The sequence below is a fragment of the Lissotriton vulgaris genome, chromosome 6 (assembly GCF_964263255.1).
Source record: "Lissotriton vulgaris chromosome 6, aLisVul1.2, whole genome shotgun sequence".
NCBI lineage: Eukaryota > Metazoa > Chordata > Amphibia > Caudata > Salamandridae > Lissotriton > Lissotriton vulgaris.
This window is the reverse complement of record NC_141694.1, coordinates 1218966372-1218984355: the sequence shown is the minus strand read 5'-3', so window position 1 is coordinate 1218984355 and position 17984 is coordinate 1218966372. Positions and strand designations below refer to the sequence as shown.

At 46.6% G+C, this 17984-nt stretch overlaps 1 protein-coding gene across 2 annotated transcripts in view; it reads right to left on the bottom strand.

The window, feature by feature from the left end:
* SNX9 (sorting nexin 9) overlaps positions 1 to 17984 on the bottom strand; it is a 798250-nt gene that overhangs the window by 631043 nt on the left and 149223 nt on the right. The gene's annotated exons all lie outside the window — the stretch shown is intronic.

The window sequence follows — 17984 nt, the reverse complement described above, 5'->3', positions numbered from 1 at the left end:
GGGTGGCGGGCATCCCGGCCATATTAGATTGTCCATGGGTTAGTGTGAGAGAAAATGAAAGATGTCGAAGATGGAAAAGACTTATTGTTATTTTATTAATTATAAAACATCATAAGGAAGTGGCACATGACTGATAAGGTAATAAAAAATAGGAATTAGCCATCTCTCTACTGAAAGGATCTTTACCGTGTCAACCGCTGATTAAGCAGACAGCTCCTGTTCAGAAAATGTCTTGACTGCTTACGTGTAAACATCATTTTGGCAAAAGTCACAAGTAGATTGTACCTACATGACTTTAGAAAGTTAAACAACCACCACTTTGCTTTAGAGTGCAAGGCTGAAGACCACTCTGAGGACACAAGCAGTTCGATCCTTTACACCTCAACCCGTACGTTGGCCACATGCATGGAGTAGGTGAGGCCACAATATCTAACCCCATAGCAAACATGGAGTGGATATACTGAATCACACTTTACATTCTACTAACGGCCAACCTCTCTGGAGCTTTGGATTTATATCCACTATTCCATATAGGACAAGAAGAGCACAATCATGGGATGGGGGGATGGTCTGAAACTTCACCACCAAAGAAATGACAGAGGGAGAATACCTGTGATTGATAGCCTTTCCAATCTTCCAGAACAGTAGTCCCTGATCAGGTACATCCTGTGGGCGTGCAACTCTAAGAACATTACCACACAGGCTTCAGTTAAAAGGGAACTGTATTCTACTGCTGAATATGGCACTGTTCCAAAAATGAGTAAAGGACCCGCATAGAAGCTACAAAGATTTATGCGTAGACGGGAACATTGTCAAAAACCTACATGCAAGCTATAGATGATCTGGTGGCTGAGGAGCCACAGCCCAAGCAGGTAAGAGATTGGGGCCGGGTCGGGTGGGGGGATTCCAACAGACGACGACAAGGGAAAATGTATTATTTATTTTTCCGTTGTGGTTGTCTGTCAAATCCCGGTTCCACCACTCTTACCTGCTGTGGCTGAGATACTACTCTCAAGTAATCAACTTTTACTTTCCATGGAAGAAAGGTCTTTAGATGTCACAGGTTTACAGAATGATGGCACGTTATCATTTTGGATTTAAAAAGACCAAGAGAAGAATCCCAACTCAAATTCTGTCACTTTAACTAGTTTGATGGAGTCATGCTGCAGAAAGAGAGGAAGAAAGAGGGAAGAAGGAGCAGCCCTCCATTTTCTGGCGCCTCAATGATCCAGTCTTGTAAGAATGAACAAGGGATAGAGAGCAAATAATATTTTACACACTGAGAAGCTAGCCTTGAGAATATAAGCAATTCCACTGAGCAGAGGACTCAAAACTGACACAGGTGTGCCCATAAAGAAAACCAGCAGCTTTTCACAGGGGATTAGAGCAGGCCGAGATATGTGGGATCAGGATTACCCCGCCCACTTACCCTTAGGCTCAAACAAGAAGAGAAAAGTAAAGTCCATGGACTAAAGGGATTATCCCACCCCCTATTGCTTTCTATATAGTACAGGATCACCTGACAATCTGGTTGTGGCCAAAAACCCACACAAAGAAGCAGCAGTTGATTGATGCATTTCCTTGAGAGCCTGGGGCAGAGACAGAACCTACGTATTTTATCTTCTGCATTGCAAATATGGAGGTGGCTGCCCTTTCCACCGCCCTTGTTTCAGCTCCCAAAATTTCTGATTTTCCAACCAAAATACTATTCCTGCTCCTTGCAGCTTACGGAGCAGCACCAGGCAGAGTTCAACTACTCTCACTCACCCAGTTCTTCAACATTCTTTGATTCAAACAGTGGTGATGAACTATGTCTTTCATAGATTCACATGCTTGAATATTCTGTGTCGTCGAAGTGGGAGCCCCACGGTAAATAAAATAGCAATAAAAACCCAATAATATATGTATATAAAAACATATCACATACCTTCAAAAAAACAGAAATACTTATAAGTACCAAGGTACGAGGTTCAGCCAAGGAGAAGTAACATCTACCCAATTAAGATTCATTTTCATCTAAATGAATCATAAAGGCAATCAGGGCTTCCAAACCCGGCAAAGCCCCAGGCCCTGACGGTGTTCCAATGGACCTGTTTCTCCATGACGTGGATTTCTGGTCGCAGCTAATCACCCGGGTCATGTCAGCAGTAACTAAGATCGGCCTGTACCACTCGTGGTCTACTTCCATTCTTTTGCCCATTTTCAAAAAAGGTGACCGCAATGACCCCGCTTGTTACAGACCAATCTCCCTTCTGGACTCAATGGGCAAAATTGCAGGTCGGGTACTCCTGGACCGTTTACAATCCTGGGCCCGGGAGAATAACATCTTAACCGATCTGCAATATGGTTTCCAGAAGGGACTTGGGACTGTGGAGCAGGCCCTGAATCTCGTCTTACTGGCTGGTAAATATGCACACGCCAAAGGAGGTAACATCTTCCTCGTCTATGTCGACCTAAGTGCGGCATTTGACTGCGTCCAGCACGCGAAACTCTGGCAGATACTAAGCGACCTGGGCGTGGATCCCCCGATAACAACATTCCTGCGAGAACTCTATTCAAATGCTGAAGGCAGAGTTCGATATGGCATTAGAGGCGAGCTGTCACGTTCATTTCAGATAACGAAGGGAGTAAGACAGGGCTGTGTCCTGGCTCCCTTCCTGTTCAATCTTTACACGAACGGACTCGAACAGGCTATGCTGGAAGGGGCCCAGGATCTCCCCCAGATAAATCATCGCCCGATACCTATGCTGTTGTATGCTGATGACTCAGTGATCCTAGCACGGACCCTAAACCAACTCCAGTTCCAAACCAACAAGTACACAGCATTTATGGAGTCACTTGGCCTCAAAGTAAACATCAAGAAAACCTTTACAATGCACCTCGGTCCCAGGACCAAAACCACAAAACCAATAGTGGTAGATAACATCAAATTGGAAAAAACCCAGGTCTATCCATACCTGGGTATCCTAGTGGACGATGCATTGAATTGGCGGAAGGCAATTGAGGCCAGGAATCTTCACTTTCGTCGAGCTACATCAGCCTTAACATCTTTTTCACGGAAACTGGGGAAACCAGTCCCATCTGAACTTTTGACTATATACTACGCAAAATGTCATAGCGTGGCTACTTATGGTGCTGGAATCTGGGGCTACGGACGTATTGACCAATTACAGGTCACCGAAAACTCCTTTGTAAAGTACATCCTGTCCCTCCCTCAAAGCTCGCCGACATTAGCCTCACATCGGGAGCTTGGCATGGAGTATATTGTTGACACCATTCGATGTCAGCCCATTCTCTTGTGGCATCGAATATGGTGCAAGCCTGAATGTCATTTAACCCGCTCCCTCATCGCTGATTGCCTAGCTCTGACAAACTGGCGTAAAATCCCATGGTTAACCTACGTATTCAACTTCTTTAAAGACTTGGACCGCGTTTCCTACTTTGAAGAACCACCCTCAGTAGAAGATATCTCCAGGAAGCAGTTAAAGGTAATGTGTCTGGACCACCTAAGGGAATTACGGAACCAGACAGAGATTATCAAACCATTAAACGAAAAAATCGGCGCCCAACAAACTGGAAAATGCATACAGCCTTATTTGACGTATTTTTTTATCTAATTATGAAAGGTATCTATTAACAAGACTTCGATTTAAACATTTTCTTTCGTCTAGTTACATTCCCTGAAACGAATAACTGGTCGCCAAAGTTGCTGAACTGTCCCTGTGACGGAATTTCTAAACAAACTACGATCCATGTAGTCCTCTTCTGCAAATATTATAAAACATCAAGGAAAAAATGGATTATTCCGATTCTCCGAATCAGTGGTCACAGACAAACGCATGCAGCATATCTTTATTTGCAATCTTTAAAGACAATGCATGAAGCCAAATTTATAGCGACCTTCCTTAAAGAAGTCTTAACATTACGTCGCAGCATTTCTAGTTAAATGAGAACTGAACAGTATTTTAAACCCTAGTTCTTTATTTCCACTCAAAAATGTTATTAATACTGTGTTTTCTATATCATGTGTTAAAATTCTTCTCTTTTTAAACTATGTACTTTTTATGATTATTGAAGTGATAATCGAATAAAAGTCAATGAAACGAAAAAAATATAAGTACCAAGGTTAGCATTAACACATTGGAATACAGAGGAGAAAAAAAGAACACCTTTATAGCATATCCATGTCATTATGTTAGTCCAAACTACAGCCAATCAGGCGCAAGCACCCCTCTAGAACCTTCTCCTCAGAGGCTCAGGCCCTCGGAGGTTCGTAGCATAAGAGTGACAAAAGAGTCAAGGAGGAGAAGCGAGCCTCTGAGGGGAGGTGGGTGGGTCGCATGTGAATCTATGAAAGACACCAACACGGGAGAACCACCGTTTACAGGTACGTAACAATTGTTCTTCTCCAGTATTGGGGTGTCTTTCATAGATTCACATGCTTGAATAGAATAGTGAGCAGTATTAGCTGGCCGCAAGACAAAATAGCAGTGTCTTGGCATGAAAATGCAATGAAATGACATAATGCTGCCAGACAATTAAGAATAATAATAATAATAATAATAATAATAATAGAAACCATGTAGGCGGAGGGAAGGAAAGAAGCTCACCTTATTTAAAAAGATTGCGAAGCACCGCTTGGCCCACTGCCTTATCAGATTCGTAGATCATCTCAAGGCAGTAGTGCTTTGTGAAAGTGTGCCTGCTGGACCACGTAGCTGCTCGACATATTTGGTGAATCGGCACACCCGCAAACAGGGCAGTAGAGGATGGCATCGCCCCGGTGGAATGAGCTCTCACTGAAGATTGAAGAGGCTTGCTGGCTTTCTGATGACAGAAAGAAATTGCTGAGGAAATCCAATGTGCAATAGTTGGCTTGGTAACAGAACGCCCCTTGCGCATGCGTCCGTAAGCAACGAACAGTTGATCAGACCTACGAAATGGCGCAATCCTGTCTATGTAGAATTGAAGGCATCTTTTAACATCCAATGAATGCAAACGTGGCTTCGCGGGAGATTTAGGATTGGCGAAGAAAGTCTTTAAGAACACTGGTTCATTGAGGTCAAAGTCAGGTGGCACCTTAGGCATGAATGCCGGATTGGTGCGAAGTACAACACAGTCCGATTTGAATTGAAGGAAAGGAGGTTTTATGGTAAAGCCGTGCATATCACTCACGCGACGTGAAGAGGTCAAGGCAAGAAGAAGGGCCACTTTCCAGGTTAAAATTTTTAAATCCATTTTGTGGATGGGCTCAAAAGGCGCTTTCATCAATTGTGCCAAAACAACATTAAGATGCCAGGTAGGAGGAGGACGCCGAATGGGCGGGATCATCCTGAACAGCCCCTTGAAAAATTGCCGAATTACTCTGGAAGAGTAGAGAGAGGAAGACTCATCCTGCCAGAAATTAGAGATTGCCGCTAGGAAGACTTTCAAAGTGGAGTGTGAAAGTCCTGATTGAGCCAGCTGCAGAAAGAACGGCAGAAGCTGAGCATGAGTGGAATGGATGGGATGGATGTTGGCAGATGCACACCAGTGGCAGAACCTTTTCCACTTTAGCTTGTAAATCTTTAATGTAGACGGAGCTCTCGCATTGGCAAGAACGTCTCTACATTCTGGATAAATATTCAAGTGGGCAAATTGAAGGTGCTCAGGTTCCAGGCTGATAATTAGAGAGAGGAGGGGACCGGATGACAGATCTGATCTTGTCCATATGTGAGGAGATCCGCTCGACGACGAAGGAGGATGGGTTCGCACTGTGAGAGAAGCAGCAGTTCCGAGAACCACGCTTGTCGAGGCCATCTGGGAGCGATCAGGACAAAGTGGAACGGCTGTCTCCGCATTTTCCACAACACTCGAGGAACTAGCGGAATCGGCGGAAAAGCGTAGGCGAATAGATTGCACCAGTCCATCAAAAGGGCATTCCCGGACGACCCATGATGGGGAAGTCAGCTTGCATAAGACGGGCATTTCCGGTTCACAGGGCTCGCAAAAAGATCCCTGGAGAAGAAGATACAAAGACTTGAGCACAAGGAAAATGGCCATTAGCTGCAGCCTGTTGATGTGCCAGGAACGTTGAGACAGGGCCAACTTGCCCTTTATGGATAGCCCTTGAAGATATGCGCCCCAGCCTTCCAGGGAGGCATCCGTGGTAAGGACGAGTTATGGAGCGATGGTGAGGAAGGAACTACCGGCAGCGATGTTTGACGGCTGAGCCCACCAGTGGTGAGCGGACCGCATCCGAGTGGTCACCCGGACCAGATCGCTGAAAGAGCCGGTGACCTGACGCCACTGCTTGTCCAATTCCTCTTGAATGGGACGACTCTTGAGCCTGCAATTTGGGATCAGGGAGATGCAGGAGGACGCCATCCCAAGAAAGGATTGCAATACACAAACTGAAATGGACCCTTTTGAAAGGAGGAGAGCCACTATGTGTAGAATCCAAAGTTGACGCTCGTGAGACACGAATGCCTTCGCCAGCTAAGTATTCAGAGTGGCGCCCAGAAAGGTCCTGCAGGGAGCTGGATCGACCTGAGACACTCGGTGTTGATGGAGAGACCGAGGGAGTGGAATGGAGTCTGACAGAATCGAGTGTCCAGAGACACCTGATGGCGGGATTGCGACTTGAGGAGACAGTCGTCCAGGTAGGGAAAGATTTGAACGCCCTTCAAACGTAGATATGCCACCACCGGGGCCAGGACCTTCGTGAAGACACGAGGGGCGGAGCGAAGGCCAAAAGGCAGCACCTTGAATTGAAAGTCTCTGCGCCCTACCTGGAAGCACAAGTACTTCCGGTGTCTTGGAAGTATTGGCATGTGGAAATAAGTGTCCTGGAGGTCGATGGTCGTCATGAAGTCGTTCTTCAAGAGAAAGCGTAGAACTTCCGCGAGCGTGAGCATGCGGAAGGATTGACACTTCTGATATTTGTTTAGGGATCGTAAATCGAGGACTGGACGCCAGTCGCCAGACTTCTTGAGGACGAGGAAAAACGGGAATAGAATCCCATCCCCTTATGAGACTTGGGAACCACTTCGATGGCACATTTTTGAATCAGGAGTCATATCTGCTGAAATAGCTCCTTGAGGTGAGCCGGAGTTGGACCGGTTGGAGGAGTGTTTGGAGGGAACTTGACAAATTCCAAAGCATGGCCTTTTGATACAATGTCCAGCACCCAACGGTCCGAGGTGATTGAAGACCATTCGGAAAAGAAAAGGGAGATTCGACCTCCAACTTTGAGCGTGGAAGGTAAGTCATTGCTTTTTAGAAGCGGAGCCTCTGTAGGAAGATTTTCCTTTGTAAGATTTGGAAGATTGCTGTCGATAAGACTGCTGGGACTGAGAGGTATATCTTTGATTTCCTTGTCCGTAGGAGCGGTACTGGGTGGATCCGCCGCGAAAAGAAGAGGAGGTGCTGCGTCCGCGCGCACCACGAAAAGGCTGCTTGCGGAATTGCGAAGTGCCTAGGGCACGAGCCGTCTCGGTGTCCTTCCTAATTGTTTGTAGCGCGTCGTCCACATGATGACCAAAGAGCGATTCACCGTCATAGGGCATGTCGAGGATTTACGCCTGTACTTCCTGGCGAAAAGAGGTGGAACGAAGCCAGCCCAGACGACGCAAGACGGCTGCTCCAGCAATCTGACGAAAACCCGTGCAAGCAATATCCATAGAGCAGTTGATAATCTCAAATGATGCTCTCTCACCCTTCTGAAGAATCTTGAGAGCCTCTGCTCTGGAGGGCTCAGGAATGAGGTCGATAATAGAAAACATATCCAACCACATCTGGCGGTCGTAGCGCCCCAGAATGGCCAAAGAATTTGCAGCCCTCACAGTGTTAGAAGCCATAGTGGAAAACTTATGGCCAATGGCATCAAGACGACGTGACGACGTCCCTCACGGTCAGGTGGAGCGGTAACCGGAGAAGACAGATTCCTGGAACGATGCTGCACGGCCTGCGTGATCACGGAATCAGGCTTAGGCTGCGCTACCAAGCAAGCTGGTGAACCTTGGGGCGCTCTATATTTCTTCTCCAAACGAGGAAGAAGCGCCGGTATGGAATATGTGGTCTGCATTAATTTGACTCCTTCGTTCCAAATGAAGTCAATTATGGGCACTGCCCGGACCTGTTTGAAAGGCTGACTCTTGAAGTCATAAAGAAAGCAGTCCTCGTCCTTTGTGACCATAGGAAGCTTAAAGTGCTGCGCTGCTCGTTCCATAAGCTGGTGAAAACTAGCTATATACACAGGAGGGGAATCACCTGGACCCGTAGGAGGTGGAGACCGTGTGTGGACCTGACAATCGTCCCAATCCGCCATCTTCCCATCATCATCATCAACTTCGCCGTCCTCTAAATCTGGGCGATCATCATCATCCTCATAAACAGTTGCATGAACTTGAATAGAGGTTGCAGATGGGGCAGAAGACACTGTTGGCTCCGGCAATGAAGTAGTGGGAGGAGCCACTGTAGTTACAGGCAACGTTAGTTGAAGAGACCCCTGATGAGACGGTGAGAAACGTCTATTGTAATCCTCCAGCATATATTAGAGACTAGAAATGAGGTAAAGAGGTATCTGAGCTGTGGGAACCTGAACAGAAGGTTCCTCCTGCTGGAAGTAAGAATCTTCTTGGTCATCCTCGTAATCCTGACATTTAATGACCAGCTCCGAAGGGCTTCGAGCTAGTCGGAATCTATCATCGTCCTACTCATCTGAATCGGAGTCGTCCTCTGAACCTATAGCAAAAAGAAGTGATGGAGGCTGAGGGTGACTCGGAAGTAGAATCTGGTCCAGAGGCACCTGTTGTCATTGGTGAAGAGGGTCAACCGAAGGAGCCCCAGAACTGGTTGAAGAAAATGGCACCAGAGGCAATTATGCAAAGGTGGAAGTCGCCGACGACGCTAACAGCGTCGACGGGACAACCACCGTCAACGAAACCACCAACGAAGCCGTCGACGGCAAGACCACCGTCACCGACGGAGCTGTCGTCAATGGAGCTGTCGTCGACATAGCTGCCGTCGACGGAGCCGATGTTGGAGCCGTAGTCTATGGAGCCGACGTAGCACCCGCCGACGAAGAGGCTCTCATCACAGCAAGCGTCGAACATTTTGATGTTGACGAGACTTTCTTCTTTGACGTCGAGGAGGAGATTGGAATAGTCGACGAAACAGATTTAAAGCTCACGCATACCATCGTCGACACTGAGGACGTCGTCGCAGCCGCCGTCGACGATCCACTGGCACAAGTCGTCGTCAGAGAGCTGGAAACTGCAGATTTTGTCGTCAGAACTGTATGTTTTTTAGAGGAAACATGCGCAGAAGGACCTGTGGGCGCCGGAGAGTCAGATCTCGAGGGTGCAGGCGTAGCAGGAGGAATTGGAGACACAACAGGAGCCCTTTGGAGTGGAAGCTTCCTCTTCTTCAGAAAAGAAGATGGCAATTCCCGTACACTGCTACGCTTAGAAGTGGCTCGAGAGACACCTGATGCAAGGCTTTCTGCATCAGAGGTGAATCCTTTTCCTTCAACCTCTGTAACCACAGGAGGAGACGCCCCTCCCTGTCCTTAAGGGTCTTGGTTAAAAATGTCCTGCAAATTTTACATTTTCCTACCTCATGCTCTGGATAGAGGTAGTAAATACACTTCTTGTGAGGGTCCTCTGAGAAGAGCCGCAACTTCCCACAAGAAGAACATGGACGAAACAAAGACTTCTTACTTGTAGACATCTCAGAAAACTGAAGAAATCCAGAAAAGAAGTTGAAAACTGAGCAGAGCTCAGGGAGACTCCCTTCACACAACGTTCGGTAGAAAATCTGAGGGCCTGAGCTTCTGAGGAGAAGGTTCTAGAGGGGTGCTTGCGCCTGATCGGCTGCAGTTTGGACTAACATAATGACATGGATATGCTATAAAGGTGTTCTTTTTTCTGCTATGTATTCCTATGTGTTAATGCTAACCTTAGTACTTATGAGTATTTCTGTTTTTTTGAAGGTATGTGATATGTTTTTATATACATATATTATTGGGTTTTTATTTAGCAGGAGCAGGTTTGAGGGGAGGCAGGCCTGTAGGGCTGGGCCAAGTCAGTGGGTGTCGTCATCTTGTTAGATCTGCATGGCTCTTCTTCCTTCTTATCTTCTTTTTTGTTGTTACTGGATCTGAGGAAGGAAGGTTCAGGGTGCCCCCTAAATTTTACATTTAGGGGCGTTACAGGTAGGTAAAGGGCAGGGACCAATGGGTCCATTCCCTAGGGTGGGTACACCCCCTATTCTGCCACTCTCCAGTGGGAGGGAGCAGGAGCCTGTCCCTGGTTGGCTGGATCGCCCCATCCTCAAGATGGCAGGGACTCGAGGTTGTGTTTCACCTCGTCTGCCCACCTTAAGGGTGGAGTTGGCAGAGGTGGGCACACCTCTCTTCCGCACTTGTTTTTCCCACCGGTTCTCCCGCCCAAAGTGGGGGGTAGAACCAGTGGGGACCAGTTGCTGAAAGCAGCAAATGGTCTGAAGAGGCTCACAAAGGCAGCATGCCTTTGAAGCATCTCCTTCGTGAACCCTGCCCATCCTGGGGGAGGAGGCTTGGCACCGCGTCCCAGGATGTGCAATGTATCAGGCCCCCGAGAGCCGCAGCTTTCGACCCAGGGGTCCAGAAACATGTCTGGTGGTGGCAGCCTAAGCAGCCACTCAGTCAGGTCACTAGAGGTTGGTCGAGTTTCAGGGGGCATCTCTAAGATACCCTCTGTTGTGCATTTTACATTAAAGCCCACACTGGCATCAGTGTGGGTTTAATGTGCTGGGAAGTTTGATACCAAACTTCCCAGTCTTCAGTGTAGCCATTTTGGTGCCGTGGAGTTCGTAATGACAAACTCCCAGCACCATATACTCTTAATGGCAGCGCTGCACGTACAGTGCCCAGGAAAGGACCTGGGTACTGTAGGGGTACAGGGCTCATGCACCTGTACCCTACCGATTGGCATAGGGCACCCAGCAAGAGGGATGAATGATGTTTGGCAGGGCAGTGGTTTGTGGGCATGGCACATATGGATGTGTGCCATATTGACTCTTCACATTGTTCTGCATCAAGACACGCAGTCTGCAAAGGCAGTGTGCGAGTGTCAGGGTACAGGGACTCTAAGGGTGGCACAATAAGTACTGCAGCCTTCTCTTGTCACAGGGCCCTTGGTACCTGTGGTACCATTTACTAGGGGCTGACATGTGGCCAGAGATGCCAATTGGGTTTGTTTTGGGTAAAGAGCACAGGCCCTGGGAACCTGTTTGGCAGGGACACAGGGCACACTAAGAAAGAGTGCACCAGTAGTCTGGCAAAAAGTGGGGGGTTACTGCAACAGAAACCCACTTTCCTACAGCCCATATAGGAGAGCGTAGGCCTGGAACACCCGTGTTCCATGCATCAATTTGATCATGAGTGTCCTGGGGATGGCTCTATGGAGTCATCTTTCAGACACTGGGAATGAGAGGTTGACACTAGTAGCAACGCTTGCCTCGTGTGGAAACCTCATGCAGTGGTACTGCACATATGGGAAACCACAAGCTCCACTTGATGGCAGGCTAATCTGCAGACAACACTACATTGTGATATTGCGGCAGAGAAAAGCTAACAGTGGTGCCAAATCCACTGATGCCAATCCAAATTGTTGACTTAAACGGAAAGGCAAAATCTGACCTAGCCTCTGATTTTTCTTCTTATCTGTAGATACAAATATGAAGAGAGACCGGGGAGTTTCAAGGCCTTCTGTGGGAATGTCTCCTCAGAAATCAAGCTAACAATCCTATTTCATTTACTTGATAATGCTGCGACCCTAGCCAGAAAACATCACCGGATTTTCAGTGAAACTGTTTGCAACTGTTCAAATCACAGATAAGCTACGTACGCATGCATATAACGAGTGTTTTAATGTCTGTTTTTACAACAAGCAAGAGCAGTCAAAGTGACCAATGGAGGATGCAGAAAGAGATGCATTAATCCACAGAATTTCTATGGCATCATATCTATTATATTAGTTGTAGGTCCCTGTACTTGCTTTTACCTTTTATCAAAACATAGGAAAGGAGATGTTTTATACTGCTTGTGTGATTAAGCAGTAGTTTTCTGTACTTAGATATTTGATAAATGTGTGTATTTGCGAAATTCTACGGGCATGCAAATAACCGAGCCAAGTAACGGCTGAGTTGTAATCAAATGCGTTGTGAACGCCTATATTCCTCTAGAACTGCTAACTCTTAAAATGGAGTTAGTGGTGAGCAGTGTCAACATAAACTTAAGTTCCCTCTGAGTACAATGGCTATAGATTTTAGAGTTCTAGTGCAGCCAGAAATTCTTGAAGAGTGATGATATGCAGGACAACCTCACAATTAACCTACATGGATTTTTAGGTCTGGCTGAACAGTGCAAATGCCACGTGACCTTTAAACCCACAGCACGCCTACTCAGCTGTTATCATTGCTCATACACATAGGTAGTCAGAGGTGGGGAATTTCATCGCTCATTCAGCAAATCATATCACCTTGTTGCTGCTTGCTGGTGCCCCTGTGAAGTTACGGTCAGACACATCAACCTCCGTGCTGTCAGTAAGTGTCCCGCTTCCTGGAGGAGTATTTGAGCACCACCCTGCTGCAACTAAAGCTACTAGATGCTTTCCTACTATACATCCTGCTGACCGGGGGCTTACAAGCTGTATATTGTCTGCTGGTGGACACCTTCTTTACCACCTGTTACTGCACAATAAATTGAATTTCTGAATTGTAAAAAAGTCATAAAACTTTTACGGGGTTCCTTTTTAGGTCTCGGCTAAAAGACGCGCGTAAGCGCGTCTCCGCCGAGATCTTATGTCAGGGACTATGCTTCCCAGGAGACAGCCTTGGTCACGCGCATTGCCTCTTCAAGGAGGCGATTTCCGCTGGCCACGCGCTCGCGAACGCGCTCAGCTGCTGTCTCCTGGGAAGCAGCTACACCACACGCGCATGCGCAGAAACAGCGACAGACACACACGAGCGCTCATGCACGCACGCACCCACACATACAGCGAACCCACCCCCCGGCGTCGCATGCATACACACACACACACGTGCACCGAGCATCCCCCCCCACCCCTCCGTTGTCGCACCCCTCCCCTCCGCCGTCGCGCTCACACACACGCAGACATACAGGCATTCTCTCTCTCCCCCCCCCCCCGCCCCGCCCCGCTCACCGGTCAAAGGCCCTCCGGACACGCAGACATACAGGCATTCTCTCCCCCCCCCCCCCCCGCTCCGCTCACCGGTCAAAGGCCCTCCGACCGCGGGGCTCTCCCTCGGTGCTCCTCCAGGCACTCCGTGGGCGCGGGCTTCACAAAACGGAAGTCCCGCCCCACGATAGGTTTCGTTTTCTCAGTCCCGCCCCACGTTAGGTTTCGCTTGCAGCTCGTTGGGTATAAAAGCTTGTCGATCCAAGTGTGTGTGTATTGCAGATGTTATCCCTTTTTACAACAAACCTTGACCTCACCAGAGATTCGTAATTGTCCAAACATTCCTCTATCTTGGTTAGTTTTTGTGTAATAGGAGATAGCAAGGTAGTTAAAATACTCTCAAATGTCTTCCACTGTTCTAAATCACAGTTCGAGTTAATACCATTTCCCGCTGCATAATTGGTATCACCATCAACCAAATCGGCATTAATTATAGGACTGCCCTCCTCGGGTGAGACACTGTCACGGGTTTTGTTCGACCTTGCCACTTTTGCTCTACAAGGCTCTACAAGGCCTTTGTGGTCCTCCTCCCCGCTTCCTTTTTACTGCCGGTTCCAGAGTTAATCATTTGGTAGAGGTTTTTTTATTTGGGGATGTGGCAGATGCACGTGTAGAGACGCTGGCTGTAATGTTACTTTGGGTCAGTGGCGATTTTGGGGAATCCTCTAGTGTTCCAAGGGGATATGGAACTTCAACGCCAACCTCAATATTAGTCGATGGTATAATAATGATTACATCTTGATGAGCTGGCGAGCGAGCTGTAGCTATAGTCCCTAGGGAAGATCTCCTATTTAATAACTGGACCAGAGACAACAGATGCTCGGTACAGAGGTCCCCTAAGAATAAACTGATCAAGCGTCCCCACCACGCTGCCACCATGAGAAGTACCTAGGTATTTCCTTTCCTGTTTGCTCATCTTTAATAACTTAAGTGAACTTAAGCCAACTGGTAATGCAGAGTAGTGAGTAGTGAGTGCAGAGTGGTAATGCAGAGTAGTGAGTGCAGAGTAGTGAGTGCAGAGCAGTGAGTGCAGAGCAGTGAGTGCAGAGCAGTGAGTGCAGAGCAGTGAGTGCAGAGCAGTGAGTGCAGAGCAGTGAGTGCAGAGCAGTGAGTGCAGAGCAGTGAGTGCAGAGCAGTGAGTGCAGAGTAGTGAGTGCAGAGTAGTGAGTGCAGAGTAGTGAGTGCAGAGTAGTGAGTGCAGAGTGGTAATGCAGAGTAGTGAGTGCAGAGTAGTGAGTGCAGAGTAGTGAGTGCAGAGTGCAGAGTAGTGAGTGCAGAGTGCAGAGTAGTGAGTGCAGAGTGCAGAGTAGTGAGTGCAGAGTGCAGAGTAGTGAGTGCAGAGTGCAGAGTAGTGAGTGCAGAGTGCAGAGTAGTGAGTGCAGAGTGCAGAGTAGTGAGTGCAGAGTAGTGAGTGCAGAGTAGTGAGTGCAGAGTAGTGAGTGCAGAGTAGTGAGTGCAGAGTAGTGAGTGCAGAGTGCAGAGTAGTGAGTGCAGAGTGCAGAGTAGTGAGTGCAGAGTAGTGAGTGCAGAGTAGTGAGTGCAGAGTAGTGAGTGCAGAGTAGTGAGTGCAGAGTAGTGAGTGCAGAGTAGTGAGTGCAGAGTGCAGAGTAGTGAGTGCAGAGTGCAGAGTAGTGAGTGCAGAGTGCAGAGTAGTGAGTGCAGAGTGCAGAGTAGTGAGTGCAGAGTGCAGAGTAGTGAGTGCAGAGTAGTGAGTGTGCAGAGTAGTGAGTGTGCAGAGTAGTGAGTGTGCAGAGTAGTGAGTGTGCAGAGTAGTGAGTGTGCAGAGTAGTGAGTGTGCAGAGTAGTGAGTGTGCAGAGCAGTGAGTGTGCAGAGCAGTGAGTGCAGGTGCAGAGTGGTGTGTATTGGCAATGTAAATGACAATGCCATTTATTTATGATTTAAAGAAAAAAAAGAAATGTCATGAGCAATGCCAATTGCTCTACCTTTAATGATGCCGAGACCATTGCATTGCAAATGCTTGTTAAATTATATTGCACAACTGCTCTGCAAGCTAAAACCTTAAAATATATTAATATTAATCACAAAGACCTAATACATGTACCAGTGCTTGTTTACTTTCTGAAGCTGCCTCCAGCGGTTTTATTCTTTCGGTGTGATCGCACGCCGTCTAAATTTGTATCAGGAGACAGGCAACGATTGTTTATATCACAAAGTGCTGTTCAAACAGCAGTATCATTCCAACTTTTTGGAAGGTCAGAAAACAAGCTTCTCTCTGCAAAAGGCAAGGACAGATTGACCATGGGCCAAAATAAACAAAATATATAAACTCAGACTCCAAGTTGAGTTGGAGTCTTACTTCCTCTTGCCAAAACAGTACTTGAATAAGCGGTCATGTATACTGCTTTGAATGAGTGAAATCGAAGCCAGGAAGTGCTATATAAAAACATATTGTTTTTTTTATTCCACAGTAAACCTGCCAACATACCTACTCCAGGTTAAACACCGACTTTGAACATTTAACAGACCGCAAGTTAGCGTCATTCTTAACAAAAGGTAGACACTCGTAGCTACAAATGTGAGAACTCGTGAGGAAGTCTCAAAAATCCAAAGTCGAATGAGTGCAAGTTTAAATAAGTTCACAAAGAGAGTTGTTTACACATCATAAAGTACCCATTCCCGATTACGCCATATTTTACTTTGTGAACAAAGCGCAGGTTACTTTACACTGGTCTGGAACTGCCAATGTACTTCCTGGTGATGGTAGGGCAAAGTGAAATTGTTAAATCTTACACTGATATATATTTTTTAAGATTATAGTAACAGCATCCTCCTTTATAAGTTTCCTGGTAAGAAAGTTCAAAGAAGGAAATCAGCATTAGCTCTGCTTATCACCAGCAATCCAACAAACTGTGAAATTTGCTTTAGAACCAAAAAATTAATTAGGTACCGTTTCTAGCAGGGAGACCCAAGCTGTTCATCCTTCCTTTCTTTAACGAATAGCTTACATAACAGAAGATTTAATTGATTTGTCTGACAGTAGACATTTCATTAGAAAACAAGTATAAACATATTCACCAAAGAGGTACGTATTGACAGGCCTACAGAACATTGGCATTAATACTGATGCAGAAAATTCAAGAGCAGAGCGGTTTGGTCTCCAAGGACATGACCAACTGAAAACGCTGACCCTACCAAGACTCAGATTTGCAGCTCACTAAATTCCATCACAAGAAATAGGATTGAACCGTGTAGGTTAGAAAGATGTGACCCAAAACTAAAAGGCTTCCTCCACAATGCCTCAAATGTCATGCATTGTCGAACTTGCAGCCACTGTAGGTGGGAATAAGGCGCGTTGTTTGTGACTGGGTGAGCAGTTGGATTCCTGTAGCTTGAAAGTACTCCGCAATTTCTATTAAAGACAGCATACACGTTCCACCCCCTTCTGCATAGCAGCTGGGGATTTTTCAAGGCTTAATATATTTGTGGAACGGCTGTCGGTTTCCTCCTGCAGTCCTTCAGGAAAGATCGGAATGGGGTTCTGAAAATCCAGAAGCCCAAGCGGTCTGCTCTGGAGCACGGTATGAAACCGGAGGATGTTGAAGAACCCCAAGAGACTCACTCTTACACTTTAGATCACAAGGCTGAGTTCTATCAAGTCAAAGAAATCCATGTCATATGTGGTTGAATTTCTTTTGAAGGATCTCACTGGAACACAGGAGATGGTTTTCTGAAATACATGTATTACAAAAACTACAGCAGGCCTTATTATTCCAATTCTGAGACAAAGGTATAATGGAACTAAAATGAGGAAACAGACAAGATACTGTTAAAAAGAAATAAGCCATTAGTCAGAATCTCACTAGAGAAAGTCCATAACATCCTTCAACAGTTTATTTGTTTCAAGAATGCTTAGAGTTGGACAACTTGTTCTTAGAAGTGCTTTACCCTTCACAAGGAACACAAAACCAGATTTTAGAATAGTTTGCCCTTTAAAAGGGAGATAGGCTACCATCAGAGATAAACATCAAAACAAGCACATGAAGACATGTAAGAATAGGATCAATAACCTTTACTGAGAGCCATGGAAATAAGAAAAAAAATCAAAGACCACTTCTGTTGTGAGCTTAGCTACTGCATTCACTCAAATATTAATATTTTCCAGAAATGTGAGTTGCTTGGGCACAAGGCTCAGAGGCATGCTCAACATATTGGCAAAGTTTGCCAGATGGTTGGCAAATCTGCTATTATGAACATGAAATAATTAGGGGTGGGCAGCAAACTCCACTTCACTGGCGGAGTTCCCAGAGTTTTAGTCACTTCGCTTGGAATGTGGAGTTCGGTGAAAAACTCCACCTACCACCGGTAGAGCGGAGTTTACCGGCACGTTTGCAGTGCACTCATAGATATTACTTGCCCCAGCTTTTTATTGCATGTCTGAGAGAGTCGGGGGTCCGTTCACATCACCACTCGTACTCCACAGCAGCCTCGTTTAGACCGAGCAGCACAGGTTTATTTAATAATTGCAGGTACGCTGTGCTTTATTTCAGTGACAGTGCAGCACTATATTGGAGTGCGGTTGTTTGGGGGCGGGAGACAGAATGCTCTTCTGGGAGGTGCTATCTTGGTAGGCCGGACGCAATGCGCTCAGCTGGGGGGATGATGGAGGTCTTTGGGTATATATTGCACCATTGCAGCGAAGGGGAGCAGATGGCATTTCACATATTACAGAAGTCTCCTATCTGTGGCAATCTGTTTTGCCATATTCAAGATGTCCGCTGCTTTAGCTCTACCTTAGATAG